We start from the raw sequence: 17,785 nt of genomic DNA on the forward strand, positions 1-17,785 counted from the left end.
GACACGCATGGGTGCTACTACAGAGTAAAGTATGATGGCAAAGTGGACTTTGGTACAACACAAGGCATGAAATTTTGATGCCATCTTTAGATTCTTATGCACTCAATATATAAGAATTTTTTTGTAAAATTTAGAGAGCGAGAGCCCAATCATGCATGGTACATTGAGGAAGTGTTGCATGCTCGACTCCCAAATGCCCCTAATGAGAATTTTTCAACACAACGGTTGGAGGGCTACATTGTTTTTGTGAAAAATAAGCAATTAAGAGAACAACACACAATAGCCAACCAAGGTGAAAATCCAAGCAGGAGCTATCATGGAGGCAACATGCAGAGTGGGAGTGGGCAATGCATGAAAACGACGAACAAGCCACAATGGGCTCATCTTATAGACAACAGCGTGAAGCTTGGGCCAAACAAACTTCCACACACTATGGTTCGGGAGGCAAAGCATCTTGGAAGGAAAAATATGTAATATTTATAAAATTGGAGCCTAAACCTGTTCAAAAAAGGTTTTAGTTTATGAATTGCTTTTGTTATTGCTAACTTAGGAAATTTAACTTTGAGTCGCCCAATTAGGGAGATTGTTAAGTATCAAGAGCGGCACATTGAATTCGATACTTGAAGAACCATCACATCTCTCGCGAGCAATTCGACTCAGCAGTCAGAACTCTATAGGCAGTAAGTCTAGACAAATCATATTGTGTTGATTTTTTTGAGGTGTTAATTTGTTTAATTTGGTTTTGGTTAATGTAGAGTCATGGTATGAACCTATGGACAAGGAGAAGGAGGACATGGACATATAGAAATTAATTGTAGTCCTATCTGAAAGTCTCAATGTGGCACAAGAAAAACACTATGAGCATATGTATATACAACTGAACTAAAATTTCCATCTTATTTGTATTTTTTAAAATTATTGATCTTTTTCACTTTAAATTGTCAAGGTAAGGTATATTAAAACTCTATTGTTTATTTTTTTGGTACAATTTTGCAAAATGCAATTGATGTTTTATATTATTTATGCAGGTAAAAAAAAGGTGCTCATTTGCGCCACCCTAAAATTGGGTGGCCCAAATGAGCACCTTTATTTTTGAATAGTTGTATAGCAATAATATCCATGGTAATAGACATGGCAATATACATGGTAATAGTCGCAGATATATATTCGTGACTATTATCACGTATATTACTAACAAACAATTGCCGTACCTATTTTCGCTTCTATTACCGCTAACGTAATTTTTTCTCTCTCCATTTTCATTTGTTAATCTGCAAAAATAGGGGTGGTTCTCAATTTTTCTCTTATAGTGCTTAGTGTCGCATTAGTTTAGTTGTTTTAGTAATATCCGATCCACTTAGGGTATGATGCTTAAGGTAAGCAGTTGGGTTGTTTGAGTCTACTTAGGATGGTTAGGTAAAGCGACGTTCACTTTTTTGGCTGCTCGGAGTTGGACTTGTGAAGGTGCTTAGGGCTAGACATGTTTGACTGCTTAGGGCTAGTTGGTTAGGTTCTAGTTCTTTGCAATTTGGCTGCTTCAAGAAGTTGCTAAGGGTTAGTGGCCTTTGATTTGGCTGCTCTCAATTGGCATGGTGTGCCATAACTTTAGCCATTTTAGTAATCCCCTTAGGGTCAAATGCTTAGTGGTTGGGGTGTTTCAATCCGTTTAGGGCTAGACGCTTAAGTGTTAGTTCTCTGCCATTTGGTTGTTTCAAGCCACTTAGGGCTAGTCGCTTAGGGTTAATAGCTTTAGATTTGGCTGCTCTAAATTCTCTTAGTGTCACATTAGCTTAGCCATTTCAATAATCCGCTTAAGGTTAGTCGCTTATAGGGTAAGAGATTGGGTTGTTTCAGCCCGCTTACGCTTAGTCGTTTAGGGCTAGCCGTTTAGGTGTTATCTCTTTGCAATTTGACCAATTTAGGAAACTTAGCATTAGCAGCTTTAGATTTGTCTCTTTAAATCAGCTTAGTGTCACATTACTTTAGCCATTTCAATAATCTGCTAAGGGTTACCCTCTTAGGGTAACTGGTTGGGATGTTCCAGTCTACTTAGGATTAACTGTTTAGGTAAAGCAAAATTTGCTTTGCCGACCGCTTGGAGTTGGCCTTGTAAAGGTGCTTAGGCTTGGACTTGTTTGGTTGCTTAGGGCTAGCCATGTAGGTTCTAGCTCTTTGCAGTTTGGTTGTTTCAAGCCGCTTAGGGTTAGCGGTTTTTTATCTAGCACGGCTCTCAGTCAACTTAGTTTCGTATAACTCTAGCTATTTCAATAATTTGCAGCCACTTAGGGTAAGAAATTGGGATGGTTTAGTCTACTTAGGGTTAGCCACTTAGGGTTAGCAGCTTTAGGTTTGGCTGCTCTAAATCGGCTTACTGCTGCATTAGCTTAGACATTTCAATAATCTACTTAGGGTTAGCTGCTTAGGGTAAGTGATTGGGTTGTTTTGGCCTGCTTAGGATTATTTTTTTATGTAAAGCAAAAAGTTGGCCTTGTAAAGGCACTTAGGTCTAGACGTGTTTGGCCGCTTAGGGCTAGCCACTTAGGTTCTAGTTCTTCATAGCTTGGTTGTTTCAAGCCTCCTAGGGTTAGCGATTTTTAAGCTAGCTGCTCCTAGTTGGCTTAGTGTCGCATAACTCTAGCCATTTCAATAATTTTCTTAGGGTTAGCCGCTTAGGGTTAGCAGATTTAGATTTGGCTGCCCTAAATTGGCTTAGTGTTGCATTAGCTTAGCCATTTTAGTAATCTATTTAGAATTAACCGCTTAGGGTAAGCGGTTGGTCTGTTTTTGTTCGCTTACAAATAGCCACTTAGGTGTTAGTTCTTTGCAATTTGGCTATTTTAGACCACTTAGGGTTAGCGGCTTTATATGCTATGCAACCTTCTTTGCCACACTTGAAAATAGTTTTGCTACTAGAGCTAACTACAAAAGCTCCTCCCCATGAAGTAGCATTCCTCCCTTGCTTCTTCGCCTCGGATATCAAAGAGTCGATTACATCTTAAAATTCTGGTCTTGGATCCTTCTCCTCAATGTTGGTCATTATCTGGTCAAAACTAGGTGGTAAGGTTGCTAAAAGAGTTGCAATTTCCTCCTCCTCTAATACTACATTGTTTACGTAAGCTAGTTGTTTGGTCATGCTTTTGAGGCAATTGACCAAGATTGCAATATCTTTGTTATGTTCCATTTTTAATTTGTATAGATCCTTCTTTAAGTTCACTTTGCTCTTCTTCTTCCTAGCTCCAATGTCTTTTTCTAGTGCTTCCCAGAGGTTTCACAATCATCAATAAAGTGTACATAATTGTCATGTAGTGCAGTGATTATGATTTCTAATGCCTACTCGTCCTTGGCTTGATTTTATGTGCTTGTAGCTTGTGTCTGTATGTATGCTCCAGCAATGGATAACGGATCAGTGATCATTGTCTTCACTACTTCCCACAACTATTTTTTCATAAAATAGCCTTTCAAATTGGTTTACCAAGTGTGAAAGCCCTCCCTATTAAATTTCGTAAGTCCTCTCTCTTCCATTGTGTTGATAGAGGGGTCTTAGATTAAAAGACTCTCCTAGCCAGTGTCTACCTCTTTACACAAGCACGACTAAAAGTTAATCCCCGTAGATGTAGATAATGATATTCATTGCAAAAGCTCCTCTTCATTGGAGTGAAGCTCCTCTTCACAAAGAGGTAGTGCCCTCTGCTTTCTATGGTTGATGAATCCGTTGATGCTCAAGAGATCCAGAGAGGATTTTCCTTTGAATGCTTGTTAAAGAAATCTCAATGACTTGTCGTTGAATGCCTTTGTTCTTGAAGCTTGTGGAGAAGCTCAGATATTGGTTCCTTCAATCCTTGAAGTTCTTGAACCTTTGGCGTTTGGGGCTCAAGATCTTTGAAGCCTTTACTCATAGAAATGGGGTCCAATAGAGGCTTAAGCTTAGGGGAGGAAGGATAAGACCGGTGGCCATGAGAAGGTTCCCTTTTTAGGGGATGATTCAGTGCGCAGCATGGGAAGGCACGGGTGATGGGCAACCTTTTGGACAGGCACGGGTAGACTCTGAGTAGGCTGGGTCAGTTTGGGCAGGAGAGTTGGGCAATGACGTGTGAATACCCCTTGCAAACCCGATCAAAATTATAGCAAGTGCAACAACATAGTTGTCCAAAGAGCTACTCATGCAGGAGTGAGCTTGGTTACCATGCTTATGGTACATGTATGCCATATGTGGATTTGTGATTGAGACGGGTTGGTCTTGAAAATTTTTATCTGCTTTTTTATTACAGTCCATAGGTTTTTTCTTGCTTCTCTTCATCATGGTTGGAGAGCATTTATTCACTTTTGACTTGGTGTATGACATATGTGGATGAGATACCGAGTCTCTGTTTCGCACATTACCTAAGCGGCTTCATTGATGCATTTTATGCATTCTTTGTGTTGCCGATAGTTTATGGCGAAGATGTTTTGAGTTTTTACTCATTTTATAGGGGAAACCCTATAGGATTTTTCCCAAATTCTCACCATGTTTTATGCATATCTACAATTTTTCTCTCTGATGGTTTAGTGGTTGAGTGTTTGACTCCCATTTTGACACGTTTTGTCAGCCTTGTACACACTCTCGTAGGAGTGTGAGTTGCATATGCTCGTGTGGCTATAGACTTTTCCAGTCACAGATTTCACAAGTTTTTGTAGAATTTTGCATGTAGTTTCTCTTGAGGGATGTCTTTTGAGCTAGTTTTCTCACTACTTGCGTACATGATTATGTTCTTTACGCTTGATTGAACTCTTTTTCCCAAATTGTATGCTTGCATATATAGAAAATTATGGAACTCATTCTTTGCATATGTGAGCATCAATCTTGATGCGTTTGATCGTAATTTCCATGATTGTGTAGTGGGAAAATTATCTACCACTTTGTTGCTGTTAGTAGCGGCTACACATGCAACATCGATTATGCACCAAGTGAGGGATGTGCTATGGATGTGCACAATATTTCCTATTCACATTGTATAAGGTCTTGGGCTCATTGGGAGTTCCAAATTGTTTATGCTAGAGGGCTCAACTTAATCCCATAGTAGGAAGGCTTGTGGTGCATTCATTTATAAGAAAGTCTTTTATGCGAAGAGGCTTCATTCTTGAGTATCCATTCTTGAGAGCTCTCTCTTGAGAGGTCTTGAATGGCCTAGCCTTGAGTTTAATGCCTATGCTTAGAAGGCTAGTGCTAATCCTTTGTAATTAGAGAAGCACTTCTTGATTAATCTAATCTCTACTTTCTTCATTAGTCTTAATTCTTCTATATTCCATTATTTCATGAAGTAGTTTCACCTTCTCATTATTCTAGATTTGGGTGTGTGGTGATGACTTCTTGCTTATTGATCACTCATATCATTCTATGAGTACTCAGTTTGTGATATTTAACATCTCTAATTAGGTTGATTAAGTAGGTTCTTAATCTTGTGATTAGAGTATGTGTCCTATTGTTTTCTCATGTGTGGATGGGTTTATTGAGACTCAAGCACCATTCACCCTGTGTGTGTAGCTTTTGATTAAGTACCTTGATTGGCATATGGTGATTGGAGAGGCCAACACCAATGCAATTAGTGTGTGCTTGTCAAGAGAGTGCTTTGAGATTCAAGTCTATGGCAATTTGGACATTGGTGGGCTTAATGTGTGTAGGTAGTACTTGATTGATGATTATGGTATGATTAAAGTTAATGATTCATGGCTGATCTCTATTGCATTGGAAGAGCATTCTCTTGAATCATCTCATTCAATACATCCAATGATGCTCATGCCTCCAAGCTCTAGCCGTGTTTCCGATCCTAGGATTGATAATTTTGTTGGTCTTGGGTTGTGATTAGGTGATGCTACGCTATCATCCAACATTTGGTGCCGTTATCGGGAATCGATAACCTAAGCTAGTGAGTAGAGGATGTTTAGAATAGAGTAATTTCACTACTAATTTCATTGGTTTTTGAGTGTGTGTGTGTGTGTGTGTGTAACTCAAGTTAGTGTGATTTTATGATGTGTGTGCAAGTAATTGAAGCTAATTTTTGAGTTATGAATACCCCAAACCCCCAATTTCACTAATTTTATACTAATCTCCCTTACTAACTTTGCTTCATTTCCATGCTAATTGTACTAATTCCATACTAATTTTTACTAATTTTTTACTAACTTTACTAACCTAACCACTAACATTTGATGTGTAATGTATGACACCTTCACCAAGAGGCCAAGCGCCCGCAACTTGGAGCTCACAGGCTGGGAGTGTTGACCGCTGGGTCAAACAACACAACATAACTCAAGTTTCGTACCAAAGTCTTATCTTTTGCGAGTTATGAAATGCTGCGGATTATGGCTGTAAACGTCATTTGTAATGAGTAGTTATTCTAGTTTCAGAAGTCGGGGTGCAATGGCACTTCCAGATTGTAAATACAAAACCATTTGACCCTTTCAACCCCATTTTTGGTTAAACCTAAGGTAGCCTTAGTATATAAGGTACCTAGGTCATTTTGTAAAAGAGAATTTTATCATAATCAAAACTTAGCGCTGCCGTCTACTGTGTGTGAGAGAGAAAGAGAGTGAGTGTGAGCTTCATCCTCTCGCTACGCCCGCCTCGCTCAACACATTGGAGATCCGACTGCACCATTGTTGTAGGCTCAAGGAGAGCTACGCGACAATGCCAAGCATTCCACGCGAGACGAAGCGGACACGCTGACGCATCTATGAGCTATTTGTGGTCGTAAGTGTATCAAACGATGTCTGTTTTCTGCGTGCTAGTAGTCTATAGAATCGTGATGGCATAAGCTACGCATAGGTACTCATAAATTTCAGCTTCAGGCACTTTCAAAATTCTGATCTATCATCCTACGCGTTTTCCGCAGATGGGTTTAGAGTGAGGGTTTTGAGTGTAGAAGCTTAGGGATAGGTGTATCCTAGTGAGGGGATGGTGTTCCTTAAGTTGTATGAATCTGGCATGATTAGGTGAGTTACCTCCCGTATGTGTGTATGTCGCTAGGTGGTGTAGTTGAGAGCAGTAAGGCACATAGGATGTCTTCTGTGTGATTTTGGACTCTAAACAAAATTCTGAGCATACCACAGTGATCAGCACCTTAAGGAGAGTCTGTGGTTCAAATTTGGGTTCATTCTGAGCAAAAAGACATACTACGCGTAGGATGTCTAAGGCATAATTCTGAAACCAAAATTCTATTGTGACCATACCATGTTGTTGTATAGCCTTAGGCAAGCCTCCTAGGCAAATTTAGTCCAATTTGGAGTTGATTTGACTTGGGAATTCATCAGAACAGACATCAGGCTTCTGGGGAAAATTCTGGATCATTTGACCAACCTATAGGTGTCAGAATCAAAAAGTAAAAATAGCTGTGAGTTTAGCACATCAAGGGGAAGCTACAGTGCAAGTTTGGACAAAATCTGAGCAGTTAGACATCCTACGCGTAGGATGTCTCCAGCTTGATTTAGGACTCCAAACCAACTTATGAGCACACCACTGTGATCAGCACATCAAGGAGAAGCTGGGGTGAAAATTTCAAGTCATTCTGAGCAAAAAGACATCCTACGCGTAGGATGTCTCAAGGCCATTTTTAGGTCCAAATGAAATTCTGAGCATACCATTGTGTTGCTGGACTCAAGCGGAATCTCTGGACCAAATTTTGTTAAATTCTGATCACATAGACATTGATGGGGGCTTTTCACAAGCCAAGCTCCCATACCCCTCTTCTCTTGTCCCCACCCCATGAAAACCCCCTCTTAGGGAGGGAGTGATAAAAGACATTGGAAAAAGTAAGAAAAAAATAAAGTATGATTATGTAAATATATGAGAAAGGTAAAATAGGCCACCTCATGCCTGCGGGGCAGCCCATCCCCACCTTGCCTCCTTTTTCTTCACTGTTGCCCCGCCGTGTGTCCCTTTTCCTCTCCTCCACTCAAAAGGTCAACCCCCTCTCTCTTCCCCTTGTCCTTTCTCCTTTCTCTCTCCCCTCAAGCTACCCCACCTCTCATCAATAACGCATTCTAACTCACCAATAATGCACCCTAACTCACATGCAACTTACCCTATCTTCCAAAATAGTATACCCCACCCCCCCTTTCTCTCTCCTATCATATCCCATGACCCAAATACCCCCCTCCTCTCTCTAAAGGGCGCCATGTCTCTTGTCTTGTAGCTAAATAACCTCCCCCACACTCACACACACTCAGTTTCACTAAAAAAGGTGTCCACAGACCCATCCCCACCCGGTGGTTACCTGATTTTTCTTGTGTTCACACACATCTGCACACAGATTCACCTCTGAACACACTCCTCTCTCTCCCCTCTTGTAATTACTTTATTCTCCATGTCACCTCTCACTTTTTTTCATCAACCCATCTCTCTCTCTTAGTCTCTCTCTCATGAGACTGTTGTTATGGCACATATACACACAGCCAGACAAGTGGGGCCCATAGTCACATGGCCTATGTAGATATTGATTTCTTCATTTCTAAATTCTAGAATTTCTCCCCCCCCTCCTTCCCTATATAAAGAGGGGTCACCATCACACAAACACACACAACATCACCAAAGAACACACTATGCACTGTGTGTGCCTAGTGCACACACACACACCCACACCATCATCATCACCGCAATCACCATGCTTGTCTTGAGCATGACCTCTACACCCTTGGCTATGGAAGATGAAGGGCAACTAAATGAAGGATGATGGCCATAATCCTCGTGCGAGTCTTCGCCATCAACTCCCACCTATCCGCCATGTGCTCTACCACTCTCTCCCTTCTCATTCCCCTACCCTATGCTCCCCATTTCATCGCATTATTCTCTAAATAAAGCTTGAGGTTTTGTGAGTATGTTTTCTTGCAATGTTTTGCCCATGTGAGGTGTGCGGAATCTCCACCTAGTCTTGTGTTTTGGAGTGAGCTTGTGTATGTGTGAAGGGTGTGCGGATTCACCATCCTTTTGTGGTGCCTAAGTACTAAGCCGCTATACCCCCTCCCTCACTCTCTCTCTCTCTCTCTCTCTCTCTCTCTCTCTCTCTCTCTCTCTCTCTCACTTGATCTCATTCCCTTTCCTCTTCATCATTACTCCCAAGCATCCATCTCTCTTGGATGAAAACTTTGTTATGGTGGTGTGTTGTTTGCGTCCTAGCCGCTGAAGCTAGGTGGTGCCCCCTGTTTGCTTTACCATGACAGGCTTGAGGCGTGCCATTCGGTCCCCAGTGTTTTAGAGGCCGTCGGGGTTCGGGGTTCGCTTTACTCCCGTCATTTGGTGCCCCCACTGAGGATCTTTTCATGAAACCCTTCAGTTTACAAGACTGAAACCCTTAAACTATTGTGAATGGATGAATGGCTAGCAGGATTTGCTAATTGGACGACAGAAGAAGAAGAGCTCCAAGCACAACTAGACGAACTCCGCATCTCCATCGAAGCTCGAGTGCCAGGCGTAACGATAATCGATTTGCAGTGGGAGAGTCAACCAACACGCCAAACCCAGTGGATATACATAGGCCAAGTGCCAAGAAGAAGAAGGAGAAGGTCGAAACCATGTCCGCAACCTACAACCAACCCACAACAACAAAATGGAAGGAGCTCTACACAATAGAGAATCAACACTATTCTACTTTGAGAATCGGGTAACTCAAGTCACCGAGGTAATTATCACAGTCAGTTTTCAAGTCGCACCTGATGCTGCAGCACAGATAACGGAAGCATTGGCTCACACTCTCACTAGAGAAACTAGGGATCTACTGAGTTTGTTTCAGGAAAGAACACCACCCTCTCCCACAAGCTTGGACAGTGACTAAGCACCTCTAAGCTTCACATGAATCAGTACAACCTACCTCAAGACAGATCACACATACCAACACGTGTACGCTCAATCAAGGTAATACTGGATTTGAAGGCTCACTACCAGCACGTCATTGACACCATTCCGGGTGGGGAGCGGTTTTTGGAGGTTCTAGCATCAGATCACCATTTGTCTTACCTTTGGTACAAGGCAATGTACCGTTTGAAGTTTTAATCTATGTCCTAGTATAAGAGGGTATACACGCCTCCTTGTAAAGAAGAAAAAAACTTTTGCAAGTTAAGCAGTGTGTCTTTCTAGCTCTCTCTCAGTAATCATGGCAAGTGTAGCATTTCCAACATTTAAAGGAAAGAAGGGGGAGGATTTGGTAACAGACTTCCTAGATGACTTTGAAGTAGCATGTGTAGTGAGCACCAAAGATACGGATGAATCCCGGGTTAGAATCTTTAAGCATCTCATGAAGCTAGAAGCTAGATCATGGTACAATGCACTTCCACAAGCAACCAAGGATGACTGGGAACCCTTAAAAACCTCTTTTAAGAGGCGCTTTGGGGGAGGTACCACTTCACAAAATTTGTGGGACAAGTTGAGAGACTTGAAGCAGGAGGGTCTTTTAGAATATGCCACCTATGAGTCCAAATTTGTGGATTTGTGGGAACGGTGGGTTGAGTCACTGGCAAGGGGGGAAGCCGCACCCAATTTCCTAAAAAAAGATCGGTTCACGCATGGCTTATGGCCGCTTCTCAAGGAGAAGGTGAAAGGTAGATTCCCGGCTACATACGAGTTAGCCATTGAGATTGCTCGCCTTAAGGACAAGAAGCTGCGAATGAAAGCCAAAGAAACCGAGTCAACAGAAACAGCAACATCACGTCGACCAGCAACTACGACAACCACCATTCCACCACCACCACCGGCTCTTGGGGTAAGAGATGACCAACAAGATATGTTGGCCCATATTACTGACCAACTGCAGAATTTGTCTGTCCACTTAATACAACAAGGGAGGAGTCAAGAAAGAGATCAAGACCCTGGAAGAGCACGACGACAAAACACGGAGTATCATTGCTACAACTGCGGAGAAGACGGTCACGGTATGTACTACTGTCCCAAACCACGACAAAACTATAATAGAGGAGGTAGGAGGAACCAATTGTCACCCCCTAGAGAAAGAACACCCCCACCCCGAGCACCACCCCCACCAACACAAATTCTACGTCCACCCCGGACACCACTACAAGCATCCATCCCACCTCTTCCACCAACCCCACCACCTGATCGCCCTGTAAACATCATAAGGCTAGAAGAGAAAGGAAAAGCCATAGTAGTGGATCCACCCAGAGCAAAGGAGAGGGACAAGGGTAAGGAGAAGGTAACCTTTTTAGAACCACTTGAAGCCATGACTGTGAAAAGAGCTAGGAGGGAGAAAGCTACACAATCAGATGATTAGAGAAGCATGAGAGGAGAAACTAGCAAGAGGCCATCCAGGCCACGACGGAAATTTGGCATCACCGACTTCCAGCTAGGGGAAAGTTCTAAGCCCTATGATCTAACATTGGATGTGGCAGAGCAAGGACCGAAGATTACATGGCCACAACTGCTACATCTTGCACCAAAAGTAAGGCGACAATGGTCTAAAATGGTAAGTACAAGACGCTCCAAAACAAAGGTAGCCGGAGCAATTTCGGGATGCAACATGGATGACATCCTTCCAATTGTCGACGTAAACATAAAAGGAACGAGGGTTGGAAACACCTACATTGATGGAGGTGCACAAATCTGTGTAATGAGCGAAGCTATGATGCTTCGATTAGGGCTCGAGGTTGACAGGCCTTCTCCATGCAAGGCAAAGATGGCAAACAACGCAAAAGTAAAGTGTGTGGGTGTGGTAAGTTCCGTGAAAATCAAAGCTTTCAACACTGAGGTAGAGGTAGATGTTTTTATAATGCCTACTAAGGGGGAGGGCTATCCACTAATTTTGGGAAGGCCATGGTTGATGGCCATGAAGGCAAAACAGGACTGGGGTACTGGCCTTCTACGCATGACCGGTAAGAAAGGGGAGACAATCTACTACGACATGAGGATTGGCAAGCAGAAGCAAATGAATCTGGAAACATCGGCAAATGAAACCACTAGCGAATCTTCCAGTTCTGAGGAGGAGACCACATCCACCGACGAAAGTGACAGTTCCATTGATGTGATGGGTATCATTATGAAGGATCCACAAAGGGTAAGCACAACTGGTGATCCATCACCAAAAGGGAAACCCAATGAAGAGGAGAGAAAATCACCTGGCCTAGGAGGAAGTAGGTTGAAGGGTATGTTGTCTACGGAATTAACACTTGAGGAGAAAGATAGTTTTTTGCAAATGTTGATGGGATTTCCTAACCTGTTCATTGACAACTATGAAAGAATCACAGGCATTATAGTGGTGGAACATCATATTAAGCTGAAGGAAGGGGTAAAACCAGTTGTGCAAAAGCTACGACGATTGGGGGTCATACATGAAAAGGCACTCTTGGCCGAGGTAAGGAAACTGCTGGAGGCGGGATTCATCTATCCTGTAGAAAACTCAGAATGGGTGTCACCCGTAGTGGTGATGCCTAAAAAGAATGGTAAGTGGAGGGTCTGTGTTGACTACAAACCACTAAATGCAGCTACAAAGAGAGACCACTTTCCTCTCCCTTTCTTGGATGAAATTCTGAATGAAGTAGCGGGTTTTGAATGCTATACCGTCTGTGATGGTTATTCTGGATACTTTCAAATACGCATAGCCTTGGAAGATCGGCTAAAAACCACTTTTATCACGCCATGGGGTTGTTTTGCATACAGGGTTATGCCATTTGGTCTCACAAATGAACCTGCCACATTCCAAAGATATGTCACATATGTTTTTCAACCGTTCTTTGGAACATCCATAAGAGTGTTCATTGATGATTTTTGTATATATAGCTCTCGTATTTCATATTTAGAAAAGGTAACTGAAGGTTTGGCCAGGTTGCAGAGCCTAGGTGGGCAATTAAATGTGGATAAATGCCACATTGGGGAGAGTAAAGTCATTCTACTAGGCCATGAAAATTCAGCAAAAGGTATCAACGCCGACCCAAGTAAGGTGTCCGCACTCATAGCCCTACCTTCACCAACGACCGCACGTCAACTGGTCTCTTTTCTACAGAAGGTGAGGTACTTAAGTAGATTCATACATCTACTATCACAACTTGTTCTACCACTGCAAAAACTCACTCAAAGATCAACTTTCACTTGGGACGAGGAAAGCGAACATCACTACAACAAGGTAAAGGAGGTCTTAGCCACTCTGCCAACTATCTCACCACCTAAGTGGGATGAAAAATTCGATGTCACCTCAAGTGTTGGTGATGACTCATTGGGGGCTGTGCTACTCCAAAAGGATACGACGACATCTTTCATGAGGCCAATCTACTTCTCTAGTCGAATGATGACAGCAGGAGAGAAAGGTTTCACCCATGTGGAACACTTAGTCCTAGCTCTTAGATTTGCAACTACAAAGTTTAGGTCATATTTGCTGCCTAAGCAATTTGTGATTCTAACCACGGATGAAATATTTCCCTATGTTGTACAACACATGGATGTGTCTGCTAGAATTACTAAATGGCTAGTTCGTCTGCAAGAGTTTGATTACACGGTACAGGTAGAAAGCACTACAAGGGCAAGTTTGGGGGGACTCATGACCTACCAAGTCTTTGAAAGGAAGGAGAAGCAATCTAAGGAAGGAGATGTCCAATTACCTCCAGTACCACCGATGGTAGAAGGAGCATACTCTCTCTACTTTGATGGAGCCTACAAGCGAGCGTCCGACAAAGCAGGTACAGGAATAGTGGTCTTTAAAGACAAAGGGACAAAGGTATTTTCGTTGGGCCAATTTTTAGATTCACATTCTAACAATGAAGCTGAGTATGCAGCACTAACCAAGGGTCTACAATGGTGCGTCTCAGAAGGTGTACAACGCCTTAATGTATTTGGGGATGCTCTACTTCTGGTAAGGCAAGTAAATGGAGCATGGACATGCAAGAATCCTAGTTTAAGGACTCACTTAAGTGGTGTCAAAACCTTGTTGGGTAAGTTTGAAGAAGTTCAAATACACCATATCCCAAGGGCTCAAAACCAAGAAGCAGATGCCCTAGCAAGTGAAAGACTACAGGAAGTGGTGGTTGGAGCAATAAAACTAAAGCTCCCTCTATTTCAAGGCAGTGATGCCTTGCCTGACATCATGCATCATTTGGAAACAGGAGAATGCCCATCAGATTTAACAAAGGGACAGAAGCAATGGCTGGCGCGGAAGGCCACAAGGTATCGACTCATCAATGACGGTTTGTACTGTAAGGGTAAGGACCAAATACTCAGGAAGGTCCCTCTCTCTCAGGAAATCACGGGAGTAATTGCTAGCTTTCACGACGGGGTTTGTGGTGGTCACTTTTCCCTAGACGTAACAAGTAGGAAAATCTTGCAGGCAGGCTTCATATGGCCTAGCCTCAACCGTGATGTACACCACTGGTGCAAAACATGTAAGTTGTGTCAAAAGGCCGGCACTAGGTCACTTATGCCTGAACCACAGACACCTATTCTCTCATATGGCCCATTTGACAAATGGGGTATCGATGCCATTGGGCCATTACCTAGGGCCAACTCAGGAAAATTCTACATTATCATGGGGGTCGACTACATGACTAGATGGGCAGAGGCTACAGCCACCACTAGAATCATAGCGGTAGAGGTAGCTAAATTTATCTACAAGCACATATGCTGTAGGTTTGGCACACCTTTAGAGATCATCTCTGATAGAGGGCCAGGTTTCGAGCAGACTTGGTAGGAGAATTAATGCAGAAACTGGGCATTACAAGGAGGCGCTCTTCACCATATTACCCTCAATGTAATGGCCTAGTTGAAAAGGTAAATGGAATGGCTTCTAAAATTATTACCAAGCAGGTAAACAATCATCCTGGAGACTGGGATAAGTATCTACTACCAGCTTTATGGGCCTAGAGAACTTCATTTCGTACATCCTTGGGATTCACACCGTATCATCTAGTATTTGGTAAGGAAGCAATCTTGCCCATTGAAGTGCAACTACAAAGTCTCAGAGTAATGGCAAGCCAGCTTCAACAGCCCAACATGCATTTGAGAAATGACATCATCAACTTGGAAAGACTGCAGTTGGATAGAGAAGAAGCAATAAATTATTATGCAGCACAAGCAGAGCATAGACGGCTTAGCTTTAACGAGCATCTCCGGAAAAAAAAATTGAAGAAAGGAATGTTGGTGCTCCGCTACGACACGCGCAAGGATAAGAAACTCCTACTCCGATGGGAAGGTCCTTCCATCGTCAGGAAAAAGTATGCCAATGGAAGCTACCAGCTTATGGAGGCTGATGGAAAACTTCATAAAACCAGGGTAAATGGTTGGCGACTTAAACCTTATTTTCTTCGATTTGACCAGGCTCCACCTATTGACATTCCTGATGAGGACACACCATCAGCCGCCACCTCCGACGATAATGATCAAACAGATGAGCTAGAGACATGAATGCCTCTAGCCAAAAGGGGAGGGCTAATGATGGGGGCTTTTCACAAGCCAAGCTCCCATACCCCTCTTCTCTCGTCCCCACCCCATGAAAACCCCCTCTTAGGGAGGGAGTGATAAAAGACATTGGAAAAAGTAAGAAAAAAATAAAGTATGATTATGTAAATATATGAGAAAGGTAAAATAGGCCACCTCATGCCTACGGGGCAGCCCATCCCCACCTTGCCTCCTTTTTCTTCACTGTTGCCCCGCCGTGTGTCCCTTTTCCTCTCCTCCACTCAAAAGGTCAACCCCCTCTCTCTTCCCCTTGTCCTTTCTCCTTTCTCTCTCGCCTCAAGCTACCCCACCTCTCACCAATAATGCACCCTAACTCACATGCAACTTACCCTATCTTCCAAAATAGTATACCCCACCCCCCCTTTCTCTCTCCTATCATATCCCATGACCCAAATACCTCCCCCTCTCTCTAAAGGGTGCCATGTCTCTTGTCTTGTACCTAAATAACCTCCCCCACACTCACACACACTCAGTTTCACTAAAAAAGGTACCCACAGACCCATCCCCACCCGGTGGTTACCTAATTTTTCTTGTGTTCACACACATCTGCACACAGATTCACCTCTGAACACACTCCTCTCTCTCCCCTCTTGTAATTACTTTATTCTCCATGTCACCTCTCACTTTTTTTCATCAACCCATCTCTCTCTCTTAGTCTCTCTCTCATGAGACTGCTGTTATGGCACATATACACACAGCCAGACAAGTGGGGCCCATAGTCACATGGCCTATGTAGATAATGATTTCTTCATTTCTAAATTCTAGAATTTCTCCCCCCCTTCCTCCCCTATATAAAGAGGGGTCACCATCACACAAACACACACAACATCACCAAAGAACACACTAAGCACTGTGTGTGCCTAGTGCACACACACACACCCACACCATCACCATCACCACAATCACCATGCTTGTCTTGAGCATGACCTCTACACCCTTGGCTATGGAAGATGAAGGGCAACTAAATGAAGGATGATGGCCGTAATCCTTGTGCGAGTCTTCGCCATCAACTCCCACCTATCCGCCATGTGCGCTCTACCACTCTCTCCCTTCTCATTCCCCTACCCTATGCTCCCCATTTCATCGCCTTATTCTCTAAATAAAGCTTGAGGTTTTGTGAGTATGTTTTCTTGCAATGTTTTTCCCATGTGAGGTGTGCGGAATCGCCACCTAGTCTTGTGTTTTGGAGTGAGCTTGTGTATGTGTGAAGGGTGTGCGGATTCACCATCCTTTTGTGGTGCCTAAGTACTAAGCCGCTATACCCCCTCCCTCACTCTCTCTCTCTCTCTCTCTCTCTCTCTCTCTCTCACTTGATTTCATTCCCTTTCCTCTTCATCATTACTCCCAAGCATCCATCTCTCTTGGATGAAAACTTTGTTATGGTGGTGTGTTGTTTGCGTCCTAGTCGCTGAAGCTAGGTGGTGCCCCCTGTTTGCTTTACCATGACAGGCTCGAGGCGTGCCATTCGGTCCCCGGTGTTTTAGAGGCCGTCGGGGTTCGGGGTTCGTTTTGCTCCCGTCAACATCCTACGCGTAAGATGTCTCTAGGCCAGTTTTAGGGTCCAACTATACTTTTGACTATACACGAGTGTTCACAGTCTCACAGAGATCCCAAATCTTTTTTCAAAATTGAATTTGGACTCATTTTTACCATTCTAAACTGCATTTCACTATTTTGGCCATAACTTTCACAAACGGTATCGGATTGAAAAAGTTTTTATATCAAAACGTAGCCTGAGAGCGGCTCTACAGATCTTAGAGAAAAACTTGAACTAAATGCATGTCAACGGCAACCATTCAGCTCAACTTTGAAAAAAAAGTCGTTTGAGGCCTCAAAATACATCCGAAAGTCACGGGTGTCTAAAAGCGACAATTTGCGAGAATTGTGAGAAAACGGTTGCGGTTTTGGACATAGTTTCGACTTTTCCCTAACCAAAGCACTTGAACACAGTGGACTAAGTCTACTTGAACCAAGCAAAAGCTCTTAAGCCCAGAAATCATGTCTACCCTAGATTCAAACGCAACTTACACAAGCTTGGAGATCCCGACGATAGAGGAATATCCTCCCACAATGGATCTTCCAAACTTGCAATTGATAAAGATCCATCTTGTTGAGAGAGTTTGGATGATTGGTCATGAGAGTGAAGGACTATATAGATACATTGACGACAATGAGGTCAATCTTTATAGGTGCTCAGATCCATACCTAGAAGAGATAACGGATTACAAGCTCTTATATGTCTACACATACGGAGTCGACTGTCAATGGAGATCTATAGTTGTCGACAAGTATGGACAAGAATACAGAGTTGTAAAAAGAACAAATCCATAGACTGTACTAGAAAGAGGTGGATATTTGGTCAATGAA

Source organism: Adiantum capillus-veneris, chromosome 28 (genome assembly GCF_014529385.1).
Source record: "Adiantum capillus-veneris isolate H3 chromosome 28, ASM1452938v2, whole genome shotgun sequence".
Classification (NCBI taxonomy): domain Eukaryota; kingdom Viridiplantae; phylum Streptophyta; class Polypodiopsida; order Polypodiales; family Pteridaceae; genus Adiantum; species Adiantum capillus-veneris.